The sequence below is a fragment of the Phaethon aethereus genome, assembly GCF_964289735.1.
Source record: "Phaethon aethereus genome assembly, chromosome: 6".
NCBI lineage: Eukaryota > Metazoa > Chordata > Aves > Phaethontiformes > Phaethontidae > Phaethon > Phaethon aethereus.
The window spans coordinates 42,706,776-42,724,634 of NC_138580.1; positions in this window are offsets into that span (position 1 = coordinate 42,706,776).

A 17,859-nucleotide genomic window follows, 5' to 3' on the forward strand; every position below is an offset into this window, starting at 1 on the left:
GCTGGCAGCTGCCGTTACCACCACTGCCATCCTCACAGGAGGAGCAGGACGCGGGGCTGGAGGCACATCTCCTGCAGGGACAGCCCAGCCGAGCGCCTGCCTCTGCTGCTGCTGCACTCCAGCACTGTCCAATGATGCTATCGGAGCAAACGCAGGCTGGGAAGCTACTATAAACAGGTAGAGAAGAAACAATGGAGTTGTTCACCACATGAGTCAGGGCTTTGTTTTATCTGGCATCAACCAGGGCACACCTCATCTCTCTCAGGTTAATCAGATTTTCAGAGCTTCATCGGAGCAGGACCCAAAAGCTGCAGTTTAACCCTCTGGTATGAGGAGTGTCCCCTGCACAAAGATTCCTTATCACTTTTCAATTTTAAAATTTAATGACAACTTGGAGAAGAGAACCAAGGCTGGAACCTGGTTAGTGTACCATAGGCTCAGGGCCCTGAAACTCACTTTCATCCACAGGTAGAAGCCACTGGAAGAGAGGAGAAAAAACCAAGCCAAACCTTTGTTTTCCCGTCAGTCATTTACCCGGTTTAATTTTGCTAGCTGTGCATTGCAAAATCAATGCTTACCTAAAGAGCTGCCTGCCTGTTGAGCAACATGGTGTATAGCTCTGTTGCAACTGAAGCCGAGAGCGCGGGACGGTACGGTCAGGAATAACCCCTCTCCTTGCAAGTCCCCCCCAGTTCCCCTCTGCCACTCAGGACTACAGAAGGCAAGTGCAGGACACACATACTGCGGAGCTGACTCCAATAAACACAAACCGCTGCACACCAGTGTTTCAGCGCTGCTCTGGGGAACTCGATTCTCTAGCTTTATGGATGAGCTTCATGGTTCCCAAGCACGAGTATTCGTTTTGTGTAAGCACGTATATCCCGCCTGACCCTGGAAACGAGTCATAGAATCACCAAAGGGTTTGGGCTGGAAGGGACCTTTCAAGGCCACCTAGTCCAACCCCCTGCAGTGAGCAAGGACATCTTCAACTCGAGCAGGTCGCTCAGAGTCCTGTCCAGCCTGACCTGGGATGTTGCCAGGGATGGGGCATCCACCACCTCTCTGGGCAACCTGGGACAGGGGTTCACCACCCTCCTTGGGAAACATTTCTTCCTTAGATCTAGTCTCAATCTGCCCTCTTTTAGTTTAAAACCGTTACCCCTTGTCCTATTGCTACAGGCCCTGCTAAACAGTCTGTCCCCATCTCTCTTATCAGCCCCTCTCAGCCCTGGCAGCTGCACTAAGGTCTCCCCGGAGCCTTCTCTGCTCCAGGCTGAGCCCCCCCAGCTCTCCCAGCCTGTCCTCCCAGCAGAGCTGTTCCAGCCCTCGGAGCATTGCTGGGGCCTCCTCTGGCCCCGCTCCAGCAGGTCCGTGTCTCTCCTGTGCCGAGGGCTCCAGAGCTGGACGCAGCCCTGCAGGGGGGTCTCCCCAGAGCGGGGCAGAGGGGCAGAATCCCCTCCCTCGCCCTGCTGGCCACGCGGCTTTGGGGGCAGCCCAGGACATGGTTGGCCTTTGGGCTGTGAGTGCACATTGCCGGCTCCTGTCCAGCTTTTCATCCACCAGGACACCCAGGTCCTTCTCCATGGGGCTGCTCTCCATCCCTTCATCCCCCAGCCTGTGCTGGTACCGGGGGTTGCCCCGACCCAGGTGCAGCACCCTGCACTTGGCCTTGTTGAACTTCAGGAGGTTCACCTGGGCCCATTCCTCAAGCCTGTCCAGGTCCCTCTGGATGGCATCCCATCCCTCAGGGGTGTCAACCGCACCACTCAGCTTGCTGTCATCTGCAAACTTGTTGAGGGTGCACTCAATCCCACTGTCTCTGTCATTGATGAAGATATTAAAGAGTACTGGTCCCAGTGCGGACCCCTGAGGGACACCGCTCATCACTGATCTCCATTTGGACATTGAGCCATTGCCCACTACCCTCTGGGTGTGACCATCCAATTCCTCATCCACCTAACAGTCCACTCATCAAATCCATACCTCTCCAGTTTAGGGATAAGGATGTTGTTGGGGACCGTGTCAAAGGCCTTACAGAAGTCCAGACAGACAACATACGTAGCTCTTCCCTTGTCCACTGATGTGGTCACTCCATTGTAGAAGGCCCCTAGGTTGCTCAGGCAGGACTTGCCCTTGGTGAAGCCATGCTGGCTGTCTCGAATCACCTCCCTGTCCTCTATGTGCCTTAAGCATAGCTTCTAGGAGGATCTGTTCCAGGATCTTCCCAGGCACAGAGGGTTCGCAGCCTTTGCAGAGCTCCTCAGAGGAAAGAGGTGAGAAGCTCACGGACATCACTGCTCAGGAACAACACTGCAGAGACAGCTGAACCTCCTTTCTTGGCTATGTCTTGAGACTGGAAGTCCATCCCACAGAGTTAAATCAAGTCCTGGTGTCCTGCGACAGCACCTCTGATTGAGATATTTATTGCAGAGAGTCACACAAAACCAGGAGCAAAACAACAAATGCAGAGGTTAATACTGGTTGTTGCTAGAGAAAACTCACCTCTTCACATTGAGGCAGCAGTGTACTCATTAGGCTAATTAAAAAAAATCATTTTTAGTGGGGAGAAAGAATTCTGGAGGCTCTCTTGCAATTAGTTCAAATGTAAACACCTTCCAACAGGAGCCTATTCCAAGATGCAATGTGGAAAGTACAGTCAAATTTCAAGGCTGTGCCCCATGGAGAAGATGATGGGTCAGAGGTCTAACGCCCAAACCAGCCATCAGTAAGGTCAGAGTTTCACCAAAGTGCCTTTGAACAGACAAGCGATGAACACCATTTTACATGGACCGTGTGGTCACTTAAACAGTCATAAATCCCCCAAAAAAGCTGGAGGCTTTTTTTATCAATTTTAAATACAATAACTAAACTAAGGGCATTGCATTAGTCACGAACGTACATTCATTCCCTTGATGCCTTTCGGGGTCCACAAGGTTCTCACCTGAGCATTTTCTTTAAAACCTAGAGGATCTCAGCCAGCACTAAAACAGCGGGCCTACTTGAACAGAAATACCTAAATATCCGTTATTACACCCTCTGAGCCTGGAAGCCACCTTCCCAAAGAGCCATAAACCGTTCCACCTCTAAGCTAAGGCAGACTCCACAAACGTTTTGCTGTAGCCTCAGCAAGTGAGAAGTCTTTTTTCTCTTCACAGCCAGTATCTGAGCAAGTAGTGCCCAGGGGGCTTCCCCCCGCCTTACATTTAAAAGGAGCAGGTTCTCGTCAGTCCTGGCTGATTGTATGCAAAATATCTGTGTGTAAAGGAGCTATTCTGTTTGACCGGTGTTGTCCCTGCACATGTTGCTGCTGGCTGCTGTCTCACTCTGGGCAAGTGGAGTACAGAGACAAGGTGCTTTTTTCTGCACATGAGAAGCTTATATGCATTTGTATATATGTGCATATATGCATGTTCAATACATATTTTGTATATATAAGCATATTTAACAGCAGTAGTAATTCACATTTATCACGAAAACCCTATTAGCCACTGATAATCACTTCGTTTCAGACAGATCCCTGTATTTGCCAAACAGCTTGCACAGATACGGCCCAATTGTTATATTCCACATCCTTTTCCTGGTGCCTGCCCCAAAGAGCTGCCGCAGGGAGCTCCCAACTGCTGCCACCCCTGAGCTCAGCAGCAGAGAAGGCAGCTCCGCGTGCGCCGGCACGGTGCTCGCGCTTGGAAGGAGCTCTTCGCATCCATCATAGCAAGGTGGTTGTTTCCCCCCCTCCTCCCATAAATGATGAAGGGTTCATTTATTCAGGAACCGACTACAGTGAGCTCTAGCTTACCTGGGAAAGATTCCCATTCACCATAGGCGAGCGTAGTTCTCAAGACATGAATGTCTGTTTTATGAACATCTGCACTCCATGAATGCTCAGAGTAAGAAATTTATAAATGCAAGGATTGTGCATACAGGCAATACATTATATCTCTAAGGAAAAAAAACATGAGATGCAAAACAGTACAAAAGCCTAAGGCAGCCCTGGTCCAAGATCATACTACCCCATCTTCTAAAATTCATAGGAGAACATCCCTAGCTACTCCCTCCTTATGACATCCCTCCAATTATACTCTCTCAGCATACATCACAGTCCGAAAATCATCCTACTCCAGGTGTGCCATGGATATCCAAAGCACAGACTACAGCCCCACCTTGTGCAAGCCCGCCCCGTGCCGTGCTGAGTAACTAACCACAAGGCACAAAGATCCTCAAGTGAACGATGTGCGGTACGGGAAGCCCCGTATCCTTAATGGCCATCCAGAATATGTGGCCCCAACCCCTTCTTCAGCACGATAAAAATTTACCCCTATACTAATCTGTGTAATGCCCCCAAAACGGTGTACTACCGACTTATCTTACAGCCTTCATCCAGACACTTACGAAGCAAGATGCTGGAAAAGCTGGATTTGGAGGGGAAGGTGGTGACGGGATGAAAGCAAGCCCCCTCCCCAGCATGGATGCCACAGGAGAGCAGTTCATCCGAGATCCCCCTAAAAAGATTAGGGGAAGATTACAAAGCTTTAGAAACCAACAGCAGCCTCGGGGTGAGATGTGAAATGATCGGCTTGACTCTGTGCCACGCTTCGGCTCACAGAGAAAACATCATTTTCAGCAGTGGCAGCAAGCCTGCAGGTGAGTGCCGGTTAAGGAATTGCTATCTGGGAAAAAAAAAAATCCCCAAACATATAAGGGGTCGCAGCAGAGATAATGACATTTTACTCAGCAGGTTTCATCCACTGTGAAATTTGGGGGAAGTATTCCACAAGGACATTATCCGCTGTCTGAAACTAGCGCCAAAATTTAGTCCTCTGCCAGCAGGCTCAGTTTACAGGACAGTGGTTAGTATTCCCTTCCCCTGCCAAAGGAAAAGGGCCAGGTAAAAGCTACGCAACAGTCAGTGCAATTAATTCACTAAACGTGCGATTCAGCGCCCGTCAGGTGGGAGTGAAACAGTTAATTTCACAGCTTCAGAAGACAGCAAATTCCAAGCCTTCCCGAAGCCAGCAGGCACCAGCTACCCCTCCCCTCTAGGGCTGAAAAGGCTTAAACCCACATTTCATTTGAAAACAAGCTGCCGCAGCACTGTAACAGTATGATAAATTGACAAAGTCTGCAAGTTAATTTGTATCAGCCTTTAATCAAGCGAGTTTCTAGTGGTTTTCCTTTATTATTGTCTCAGTGTCAAGGACAAATTAAAAGTTACGACAAAGGTGCCAAGTGCATCCCCGTAACAAGAAGCACCTTTGAGATTCACCACCGCTGACACCTATGTCCACGGTGCAGCTCACAAACACGGAAGCAAAGGGCACATATAAAGTCCAAATAATGCCTTCGCCTTTCAGTTACACTTACACGAAAGCTGCTCCTACCCACGGGATCTTTTAGCTGCTGCCCGTGGACGTGGGCTTTCTCCTGAGGCTGTCCAGAAGAGGGCAAGAGACCGACAGCCAGAGCTGGAGACCGACTGCTGCAAAAATTAATGCTCTCAAAGTCTGAGTAGGCAGAACCTAACAGTCCGTAAGTACCATCCACCAGAGACACTGGCTTTAAAAAAAATCGCCTCACTTGGATCAGCAGTTTGAGTTAACAGCTCCCTTCAACAGCAATCCGCAGAGCAGTCCCCCCCCTTGACTTTCTTCTTTAGTCCAGCAAAAATTTCCCTTGAAGGCCAAGACTTACAAAAGCAAATAACAAACATACATCCTTATTACTACAGGAGGCGATTCAACGCTACTTGAAAGGAATAAAATTCTATGTATTTCCTTGAATTTTTAGCAAATCCTTTATAACTTTTTAATGTAAGTTTAAGTCTCCTTTCATTTTGCAAAAGCTTAGTTCTTATATGATAAAAACAAATATTGTAATAGGATAAACAGAAAGGACAGAAAACCATCTGGATATATCAGATCAAATGCATCCCCTCAAATTGCACTTTCTTGCCTGTTTTCCCTGGAGGCTGTATGTTTTTGTGTGAAAAACACATAGTATGTCTTGGCTGGTTTGGGAGGGGAAAAATTCACTCTGGACGTCAGTACCGTTTTGACAGCTCACCCTGCATGGATTAATAGCGGGAGGTGTGTTGAATCCTTCACCCTACAGTTCTATAGGGCATCACTCTATAGAAAGGTGATGCCAAAAAACCCCTAGCCAATATTAAGAGACTATTGAATTAACACTTCCAGTTAGGACTCTCTTTTTCCAGATGCGGACCAAGGGACCCTTGCTAGACTTGCTCCCTTGGCGATTAGGGCTACACCAGCCGGACGCTGGGAAAGCGGTGCTGGTGTTTTACAGGATGGGCAGATACAGCCCTGATGGACAGAGCTGACGTGGGGGCTGCACAGTCACTTGATGAACTGCGTGATTATGGGCTGGGGTGGATAAGAGGACGGCTTCTGAATTTAAAGCCTGGAGCACAGGGAGAAGCTGCACCACAGCTAACGACAGCACATGCAGTTGATACCAAATCTACTCAACCTCCAGCAGTGTGGGAAATTCTTCTGAGTTGTGCCTTCATCCCACCCGATATCAAAAAGCAAACCCTCCATATATCAAAATCCTTACACTAAAGGACAGAATTGGCGATAAACTTTTTGGAGCCTAAACCACAAGCCTTGCAGTTCTGAGGGTGGGCCTGCATGACAGCCCAACCCATGAGCTGCTGCCTAATACAGTTACAATACCAAAAACCTAGAGACTAAGCTCCATTTCTTTCAAGCTTCTACTAACCACCCTATCCCAAGTTTCCACACCAAGAGCACTTTTTACCCTTGGCTTTTCTTGTGGACAGGAAACAAGGAAGGTACTGAGGTTTCCTCTCCATCTTCTACACTCATTTCAACAAGACGACAGCCCTGCGGGGCCCAATACTGCATTTGGTTTGCAACAGCTCTTGCCTGCAGCTTTGCCAGGGCGAGTACACAAGCTACGACATTAAGATCAAGACCTGTACAGGAAAACATACTGCACTCTCCTTAAAGAGGACTGTCTGCTGGGACAGCTTTTTCCTCCACCTACCAAAGGAAACAGGACTCCAACAGTAATCACCGAAACCATACAGGCAACTACACTCTGACCCTGCACTTCGGAGCGTACGAAGGCACGAGAGCTTACGAGAGCAGCAAGCAGGGCCAGCCATGAGCTCCCTCCACCCAGGCAGAGACTGAGCGCAGCGACCCAGCCTGGGACATGAGGACACCATGTTAGTAGGTCAGCACAGCCCCCAGGCCATGCCCCTGAGCTCCTCATCCCTCAGCGGGTACCAGCACGTCAGCCCAAGCTGCGTCCTTCGGAGACTGGCCTAGGTCTGGACTAGGAAGTTGTCAAGACAACTCAGCAGCAGCTCTGCAGAGCAGATAAAGCCACAGTTAGACATCTCATGGCTCTCCGGCAAACGTTTCAGGCGTGTGGTACTCTGAGCATGAGAGCAGAACTTGCTTTTTAATACTGGCAACCCAGTTCTTTGGCATTAGCTGGTTTGTACAATCAGGTATTACAATACGAGAAGCTTTAGCTCTAGAACTAGCTTAAAATTTTCCATAAAAGTCAACTGAAGTACAAGACTGGTATGAGGTTCAAAAGACATGCAAGTAGTGAAGAAACCCCAAGGTGGACCTTCAGCTTGATTGATGCAAATAATTTAAGATGTGCTTGAAAACATGAATTAGCAGTTGAGTCGGGGGGGGTGAGTTTTTCTGCGTAGACACAAACTATTTGTTTTATTTACAAGAGTCTCAGAATTCCTGCCTCCCATGAGGTGGCTGATCAATACAGTCCCAATAGATTTTTACACTCCTCTGGTACGTGAACCCATGCAGCATTTTGTTTAGCTCATGCTGATGTTTTGGTTGCTCTATACTTACCATGAATAAGAAATCATACAGGACTTTGCAATGCAGCAACCTCTCTCTCAGCCGTACTGCATATTCAAGTCAGCACCATGGGGCAGATTCTTTCTTACAGTCCTAAGATTTTTAAGCATTTTTCAGGCCATATTTAGGGAATTTAGTATAATGTGTTGCAACTTTAGTGTTTCATTGATCAGGTAAAGTATTTAAGGGTTTTGAGTCCGGTCAGTTTGATTTTTAAGAAGCATTACCTTCACTGTCTCAACAACTCCTCTCCATGAGCTGCTCCTGCTTCCACATGCACACATGCAAAAAGCCCAAACCAGTAAGCGAAAACAAAAACAGGGCCAGCGTTGCATTCCTTGTTTCAAACAGCAAAACCTGAATCCCCATAGAAAAGGTAAATCTTTCAAAAAGTTTTACATCTAAAATCTGGCTAAGTACTTCAAAAGTGACACGGGACATAGGGGGGGTGCAGCAGAGGGGAACATTCAGCTTTTCTTAGAAAGGTTTGTACATTTGCAAAACAACAAAACAAAACAAACGCCAAAGCAAAAACCCTAAACAAAACTAAGAATCCTCTCTGCTAAAAGGCCAGTGCATTGTGCTCATCAGCAAGATCCTTACAGGCTCCCCAGAAGGAAAGGTGAGTACGCTAGAAGGTTTTTAGATATAAAAACTTTTGTAAAAATTTTAGATTCTAAACATCCAGTCATCCTACCACCATCTGTTCATGTGCTCAAGAGTCTACCCATCTCTTTATTCTTCCTCCACCCTTGGCTCAAAACGATTTCAAAAGGGCTTGCAGTACCGACAAGCTGCTTTGCTGATGAAAAAAAGGTAAAGAAACAGAAAGTGGAAATACAGACAACAGGTGCACTAAGACAGCATAGTCCATTTAGTCCTAAGCACAACCCGACGTGCTGCGGCGGTATTCTGGGATCTGTCATCCGTTTGGTCTGAACTGCTGCATATGAAGAGGACGGACCTACTGCAGCAGCACGTCGTTTCCTGGATGACTGTGACGGCACTGCAAAATGTATTGGGGCGTTACCTCAAGAGCAAAGACGTCCAAAACGGTATCACCCCCAACCAACCGCAGCACCTCATTCCACAGAGGGATCTTCTCCCTGCAAAATGCTTCCCTAATACCACAGCAGTAAGACCAAAGTCTGAAAAACATAAACCCGCAGTAATTGTAATTTGCAGTAGAAGGTCAGGCTGAGCTGCAGCTGCTCCGGACCCTCCTCGGACTGCGCTCAGCTGCACTCACAGCAGAGCCGGGGCACGCAACCCAGCACTAACCCCTCTCGTCTCACCACCAGTAACCTCCACTCGTGAGCCAGAGCCATTCCGCTGCAGATCACGCTTTCTGCCACAAACACGGGAGGTCACGGAACCCCATCGTACCTTCCTGCTCTAGCATGAGAAAGCAAGAGCCAAGTTCTATACAGATTACACAACAGTTACACCAGCAATACACATCGCTACTAACGGAACAACTTAAAAGAAAAGTATTGCTTCTCTGCCCTTTCATTTCAACAGCATATAAGTCCCCAAAAGTAACTTTCTGGGAAACCCCACGCTCCAGGAACCAGATTTTACAGAAGAGTGCTTACAGAAAACTATTTAGTGATTTCTGCTACTGTTACAAACAGTGAGATTTGGGGCCAGGGAGACCCCACGAGTTGCTCTGAAGAGAGGGGAGAGAGGCTCTGAGAAGCTCTGGCAGCTGACCATCCAAGTGATATCCGACAGATCAACACCTTTATGTTTGGCCTCCCTACAGATTTTTAACTTGGCAATAATCAAAGCTAAAAAAAAGAAATTATCAGTGGAAGTTACAGCAACTACTCTGAATAAAAATGTGAAATGATAAATGGCAGAGAAATACAAGTGCTACACTCAAAACCGTGCTGATCTGAAACTGCTCACTGCTTTTCATTTGTATTTCACATTTGCAAGACCTAGTTTCTGCAATTCCTATTTGTAGAATATCCATTACCTGTCTATTAATGAAGCCATCCAGCAAGGATGCATAGGCTCACACCTTACGTTATATCTCTCCAAGTCCAAGTCAAGTTCAGCACCGCTCTACCAGCGTGCTTCTCCACCAAGCCAGCATCCGGCTGCCTGGACCTCCATGGCAACATTAAACACCTAAAACTCTATCCTCCAACACATACAAAATCCCTGCTGCCATCCCAACATAAAAATCAAGGAGAGAGAGAAAAAAACAAACTTCAGTAATACTAAAGGCAAGGACACAACCTGAGCAGAGATGTTCCTCCTTTCCCTCATGATGGACAGAAATATCCCCATTTGTGTAAATACGGCGTTAGTCAACAGGGTGACAAATCTGTACATAGATAAATGTCACACGCTGACGTCAGTGCCAGAGCGACCTAATCAAAGTACAACCTTTGTCTATTTTTAAACCTTAGAGTTAAAGTATTTTTCTTTAAAGAAAACAACAAAAAAAGATATCATTACAACTCATCTTTTAAGAAAATTCTACACAGCAGTAAAACAGAGCTGAAGTATTTATTTCTCTCTGGTACTGCACACATAAAAGCAAAGCTATACCCAACCCCGAAACTAGCTGTTCCGTCTGATGCGTCACTGCACTAGAAAGCAGAAGATAAGGATTTGGGAAAGCGTACGCATCAGATTGGCACTAGATTTGTGTTGGAAATTTACCCAGACAGGTTAAAAATAACACCGCGAACGTTCGCAGCCATGCTGAAGGTCGCTTTCAGCAGAGCTGCTGTTTTTATAGTAAGAGCTCCTGGAGACATGTGACTCGCTATTGCTCGTATTTTTGTCCCCAGAAAACACACCGCACAATCAGGTTCCCTTGGCTGAGAATTAAGGTCACAGAGGCTGGTCACAACCAACATGACAGTGCCACAGCAGAGAAATGAAACCCAGCACCTACTTCACTGACTTGTTTTCCTTCTTAAAACCAATCCTCCACTGACTTACATGGAAAAAAAGTCCTTTCACTCTACCAGCATTCCCTGGCCAACATTCCCGTTACGCATTTCTATGGTTTTAAGCCCCATTACCACAGAGTCCAGTTTCAATAACACAAGAGTCAGAAGCGTTTCCATGGACCAAGCTGCAGAGCTTCCCAATCTTCTGGCCTGGCAGAGCACCAGCTTAGAGAGAAGAGCATCGTTACCTTCAGAAGGGTGCCTTTGTAAGTGAGCTGGCTGAATGTCCACGATAACTAGCCTGAGGGGATGTTCCCCATGGTGACCCTGGGGACTCAAGGCTGAGCTCCATGGTCTCTAGAAAGGAAGCGATTCCGACCGGGAATGACTTGATGCTGCCTTCAGCTCTGGCTTCACTGACATCTCAAGGACTTCACAGATGCAAGAGGCCTTGTTGCTTCCTTGCAGTTGCCAAGTTATCTGCAAGTACCTCATGCAGAAGGAAAGAAAATGTCTTCAAAAGTTAAATCTTCAATTTATGGAATGGACTCTATCATGCAGCTTCATTCTTATTGGAGACAACAGCAGGAGACAACTGGCCAAAGGACAGAAGAGAAAAGGCAGGCCATATAAAGTTACGATACAATCCACACTGCAAACTAGTGTTTCAAGGTTGAATCTAAATATTCAGATCAGAATCAAGTTACAGGAGGAAACAACCAAATACCTTTTAACAGCCAAGTCCCTGTTCCCATCAGAAGTCTTTCAGAGGATTTTGCATTCTTTTTTTGAAGAACATACGAGGAACACAGAACATTTTTTATATATTCATCCCATCCAGCCTCTCTTCCTTATGTTGCCACCTTCCATACAAGCCATGCTCAGTACAGACTCAACACAGGATAAAGCTTGAACACTTATTTCTACAGGGTAATTGGAACCAAAGTGAAACCACACCAAGTCCTGACGTCCCTTCTGTCATTCTCTCTAGCAGTCCAGCTACAGCGCTCGTTATCAAGGCTCATCACCACTCCACATGGTAGAGGTCTCATTTTCAAAAGACTGCTTGCGCACCCTTCAACAACTTGCAGAGCAGTAACTACAAAAGCCTGGTGCCCCAAGACAAAGCCCATCTTGCCACCAGTCTTCCAGAAATGGAAGAATACCTTATTTTGTTTTCTAAGGGTGGCTTGTTCAAAAATATTAACAACTTCACACATGAGCTTACATCCCTCATCACTGGAACTTGCCAAAGTCATTACTCAGTGTTAGTAGAGCTGAGCAGTAACCACATACAATGAATCCAAGTCCTCTTTTCAGGCTGTCCTTGAAAGGAGAGGTGGTATAGATTGGATGCTATTTGGCTGGCAGCAAGTGTTGACGTTGATCTCATCCTCATTCTTTGCTGGGTTTTAAAGGAAGAAACTTGCTGTTTAAAAGGAGCAAGAATCTTTAATTCATTGCCAGCACTTCCTTCGGTTGGAACATACAATTGATTTAAGACTTTCTTGAAGTTATCTGCACTTAACAGATAAATGAAGATACCAGCTTCATGAAAGATTTCTGACTTACTATTCCTCGCAGACACACAGAAGGTAAAGGCCTATTTAGCATCTAAAGTACGCTACGCAGCGGCCACACAGTAAAAAGCTGTCGGCGCAGAACAGAGAGATTTTTATTCAGTGTAACATGAAAGTTTCATCCATACCACACTCGTAGCCGTCAGTGAAACAGCACACCGAGGGGAGCCGTAAATCAGCAGTGCCAAAGCCGGTCCGCAGGATGCAGCTGGGATGCCCGACGCGGCTCCCGGTGCCCTCCTGCTCCCATGGGAAAACTGCATTCTCCAGCCCCCGTGCCCTCCTCCAATCATGAACTCCACCAGCAAGGTACTGCTGGCTTCTGAGCTTAACCAGAGATACAGAAGGGAAAAAAATTAAAAATCTTCAGCAATAAATTAAAAAAACAGGAGGTTAAAAACAAGAGAGAAGGAAAGAGGAAAATTAAAATCAGCTACCACTCAGTGAGGCCTCGACTTGTGAAGATGCATATGAAGATGAAGATAGATATCTATCGATTTCTCTCCCAACCAAGGGGTTGCCTTATTTAATGGAAGGCAGCAGAGATAAACCTCTTGGATAAACTAGCAGTGGAAGAATCCATTTCCCCAACAGAGAGGATCAATGATTATCCATTTTCCCTTTTATTCTCCTAGTCACACAGCGAATTTGAGAAAACGAGCTAACCGCAGCTCCCATCTGCTCTCCTCCCAGATGCTTCTTCAGCTAAAGAATCCATGGCAAGAGTCTGCACCAAACCTGTTTTGATAGGATTTCCTTACAAAACTTAATCAAGCATGGTAAGTAAAGCACCTTCACCCTGAATGCTAAATTTAGTGCGAGCCTGCAGCTTGACCGCATAACCCATAGAGCCGGACATGCAGAGGTGGTCTCCCGGGACTAAGCAGTTTTGTCCAGCTCATTTTAAATTGGAAATACACATGCTCACAGATCTAGACTAGCACACAGACCTTAAGTACATGAAAGAGCACAAGTACAGAATAACAAAGTCTTTAAGCAAGAACCATGCTGAGACCTCTGAAGTCCCCTGCAGCACTTTCTCAACGCCCTAACAAATAAAACTCCACATTCGGGGTGGGAGGGGAGGAATACAAAAGTACATTTACTGTAATACTCACAGATGAAAAATTGTAATTGCTCTGCCTTGACATCTGGTTTCTATTTTGCTTCCATTATATCAGATTACATAACAAACAGATGATGCACTAGAGCTACAGAGTTCTTCTGCAAGTCTTGTGCAGATTTGGTGTTTACATTCTTGTTCATAAAAATTTAAGCTATGCCACACACAGAGGCATGTTTGAAGCAAAGGCAAAGACAAACGAGCAGCTTTCAAAGGAAAAAGTAAGACTGATTGGGGGAGGTGGGGTGGTGTTTAAATGCATATAGAAAATATCCCAGCTCAGAAACTGAATCTGCATATAACAGCACTTGCAGCTGTGCAGACAAAGTTTATATGAACAAGCCACAGGGAACACACAAGTTTACACCCTGGTGAAACAGTTAGGTAAGCAAGTGCCAAACTGAATGATGCAAACACAAATTCCACTCTGCCTTGTCACAGTACTATTACCTAATGAAATGCAACTCCACATCGCTCCTGTGGTCGGTCCCACCCCCCCCCCCCATCTTCTAATTTGGGTTTCTAAAATGATTTTTTTTTCCAGACCGCAGTACTTTTAAGTCACTTCTGCTGTCACGGTGATTCACAGTCTTAAGAGCATATGGCAAATGTGTAACTTTCAAAATCAGACACCTACTTTGCTGACCTTGTCCCTAGACACACATTATAAACTTTCTTCTGAGTCAACAGCACATCCTTCCTCCGCAGCAATTCAGGAAGTCATGCAGTTGTTATAAAGCTGATTCAGCTGAATACAGGTGATCTTCGCATGCCGGCGAGGTTTCAGCCTTGTCTTCGCTACGCAAAACCTGTAGCATGCCACATCAGAACAGATTACAGATTTCGTTCCAGAACGTGCCTGCAAGTGCTTCCTTCCTCAGCACTGCAAGATGCCACGGAAAAGTTCCGTCGGGTATACTGCATTTCAGAAACAGGACAGAATAATGCAGGTGTGGAGTTACGGTAACGTACAACTGCCTCTGAAGCTTCTAAACCATCTGCTCAAACGTGCAATTTTAAAACCTCCCCCCTCCCCAAAACACAACACAGGAAATGACACCCCAAAAGCTGCGAAATTACACAGCTTGTAACAGTCCTGTGCTTCTCTCTACAGGATGCTCAAGTTTAATCTGGAACCATCCTGAATCATTCATCACATATTCACAGAAAATTGCATCCACAAAATATTTCCCACAGTTAGGACATGCAGCATGGGACCCCAAACTGCCAAGTGACCCCCCCCAAGGCTTCCCACGGCACATTTAAGTTGTCAGCTTGGCCTTCTTCACTGTGTACTTTTGCATATGTTTATGTCCTGCAAAGCACAGGTAAAGCATTCGGGCCAGCAAAAGCATCCAGACTATCAAGGACCGTAATGGCAAGAATTATATACTCATCTAATACAATATATTCTATTACTCTATACTCATCTTGGGTTCTCTGTTTTGTTTCTTAGCAGAAACATCTGTTCTAGATAATTTAGAACATCCTTAGCAAACATGGGACCCACTCTGCATGAGAAGAATAGAAGAGGTAGAGTAACAATCATTACAATTTGAGGGTGTAAATTTTGCCCTGGAAGGGGACCAACAGGTCTCATTACAGAGAAAAGGAGGCCCAGTGCGCAGCACAGGTCACATAAATCCAGAGGTATACGCCTATCGTGCTGCCTTTAACCCTGTATCGTGCACAACCACTTAGAAGAACTATAATTATCCTTTTTCTCTGCACAAGCCCACTCACAGGAAATTTTGCAGGATGTGCATCCCTTTGGTAGCTAGAGATTTCAGTGAATAACGTTGCAGGCAACTCCACTTTCATACACCCTACTGAGAGGGGTTCAAGCAACGGACTCCTTCAACGCACTTACCAGTCAGGCTTGCAGGCATCTCGCATTGCTTTTGGTAGAAAGGGAACAAATCTCTTTTTTCATCGTTAGAACTGACAGAAACTTTCTAAAAAGAAGATTTTCTGTACTCTGCCTCTACCAAAAGAGTCTGCAGTATCCACAGGCCCCAGGAGCTGACAGGTAGCCCCAACATCTGAACTGAACCAGCAAGAGCAGGTACAAGATCCCCGTGTTTTGTTTGGGAAACGCTGGCCAAGACTCCTTGCAGATGGGACCTCTCTGAGGAGTTAGTGACATTTAAGTTGGTGCCAAATATGAAAAGGAAAAAAGCACTGACAGATATCACCTTAATGCTTTCCGATTTTCAAAGGCCAGTTATTGGCTTTTCTCCTTACCTTCTTCTTATGTAAATCTGCACACATTTACATTACGTGGTGTGCAGACAATATCAGAAATGTTGGAGGCATTATAGTCATGGGCAGACAAGTGGAAAAATACTTCAAAAATACCAGTTTTCAGGAAGCTTATCGCTCAGGTACTACAGGTACCTGCTGCCAGCCTGGCAAACAAAAGCAAGAAGGATATTTTGCCAGTGAAAGAGAATCACTCCTGGCCATGTCTTAACAGGTTTATCATTAAGCACCAAGGAGGCAATTAATAGTATTAATCTTAGAACAAAAGGATAGTACTAGAATGTATTCAGCTTCTTACCATGAGATGCTTTTTCCTTCTGAACGTTTCCCCACTGGACTTAGGTTCTCAGCAAGCCCAGGAAGAACTACATGAAGCAGCAGCTTAGGGGAAGAGAAAGCACAAGGAAAAAAGCGAAGGGGAAGAAAAAAAAAAACAACAAAAACAACAAACTATGCCACCTCCCATTACAAAACACCAAGTTCCATGAAAACAAGGCAGAGATGCATCAGCTCAGAGGCAAACAGCAAGCAGCAAGGAGCAGAGGCAGAGCTGCTCTAGCCAACAGCCCCAGTGCTGCTCACGCGATGGCAAGGGACGGCAGTTCCCTACTCCAGCACGTAGCTTATACTACCTACCCCCACTTCGCTGCTGTTCTTGAAGCATCAAAATCAATATGCTTATTCTTCCATTTCACCTTTAGAAGATCTTTAGGTGTCCATCTATTAAAACACATCAGGGTTGCATTACATGCCTAACAATTACTGCAAGAGCTTTCTGCAAATCTAAGAAATCTTCGCGGTTGGGCAACTACTCAAGCCTGCTTTTTTGGTAGCTTGGTAAGGCAGAATTTGCAGTTGGGTAAAAATCTGTTATTGGACTTGGATAAAGTTAACAACCAATTCTCAACACCCTGTGTCAGCACGGAAAACCACATTTACACCAGTCACTGTTTCGACTGCAAAACCTGCGATGGATCCAGCTTTCCGTTCTGTGAAACGTTCACGCTAAAGATGGAAACACACAATGTTCTCCGGGGGGAAGCCGTCGCATTGGCAAGAGGGCAACCATCCGCTAGCCAAAAGGAGAAACAGCTTCACATTTCGGCATGGATAAATTAACACCAAATTTGACTCACTTCAGTTATCCTCCGGCTGAACTCTTGCTTGCACTACCTTAACTCGCTCCCAGTAAGACGCCATGCCTACATCATCTCCTAGCCCATGCTGATGAGATGTTTGTAGCTGGTGAAGAAGTTCAAAGTGGTGGACTGTTGTTTGAATACCTCCTCCTGCTGATGAGGGGGGGGGCAGAACAGGCAGCAAAGGGGTCCATCTCCAAAAAAATCAGCACACAGCCCTAGTCATAACAAGCCTTTGAGCACGCCAAGAGCAGAACAGTGAACTCCACAGGGAGGATGAAGGATGCAGAGAGAGTTTTAATTTTATGCTTCCCGACATTTTTACTTAGAGCAGCATGCGACAGCGTGAGAAAAGGGGCTACATGGCTCTGACTTTCTCAGAGGCCAAGGTGAAAAAGCTGTTTCTTCAGCACCAAAATTTTAAATGCTTATTCATTCCTGCTTGTCATCTGTAAGCAAACTACTCCTCCATTCATTACAGACTGACAGAATGCAAAGGCGTAGTGCAGAAGCCTTCGCTTTTAGTATCATAAATGCTGCTATTTTTGCCTTTAAGCCTCCGGTATCACAAATCACATATCCTTCACACGCATCACCCCCAGCTCCCTCCACTCAGCTATTGTGTCTCCCAGAGCTGTAGGTGTTTTCCTCCCATAGCTTTACCTGCTGCGAGCGATCGGGAGCGAGTTGTGACATCTGGCTGCTCTGCTACGGCGCGGCAGCGTTGCAGAGAGTTGCGTGTGTAAGGCTGTGTACAACTGCTTATTTATAGGACAGTCCAATTAATAAAGAGCTGCACGCGGCCAGCAAACCACTGCTGACAACACAGCTGTCGCAACGACTGTCCAATTTGTGCTTAACCCCCCGAGCTTCCAACATTAACGTCACCTTTCAACACAGAAGAACAAACTGCCACGGCCGTTCACCATCAGACAATGCCAGACACCCGAAACCTCGGCACAC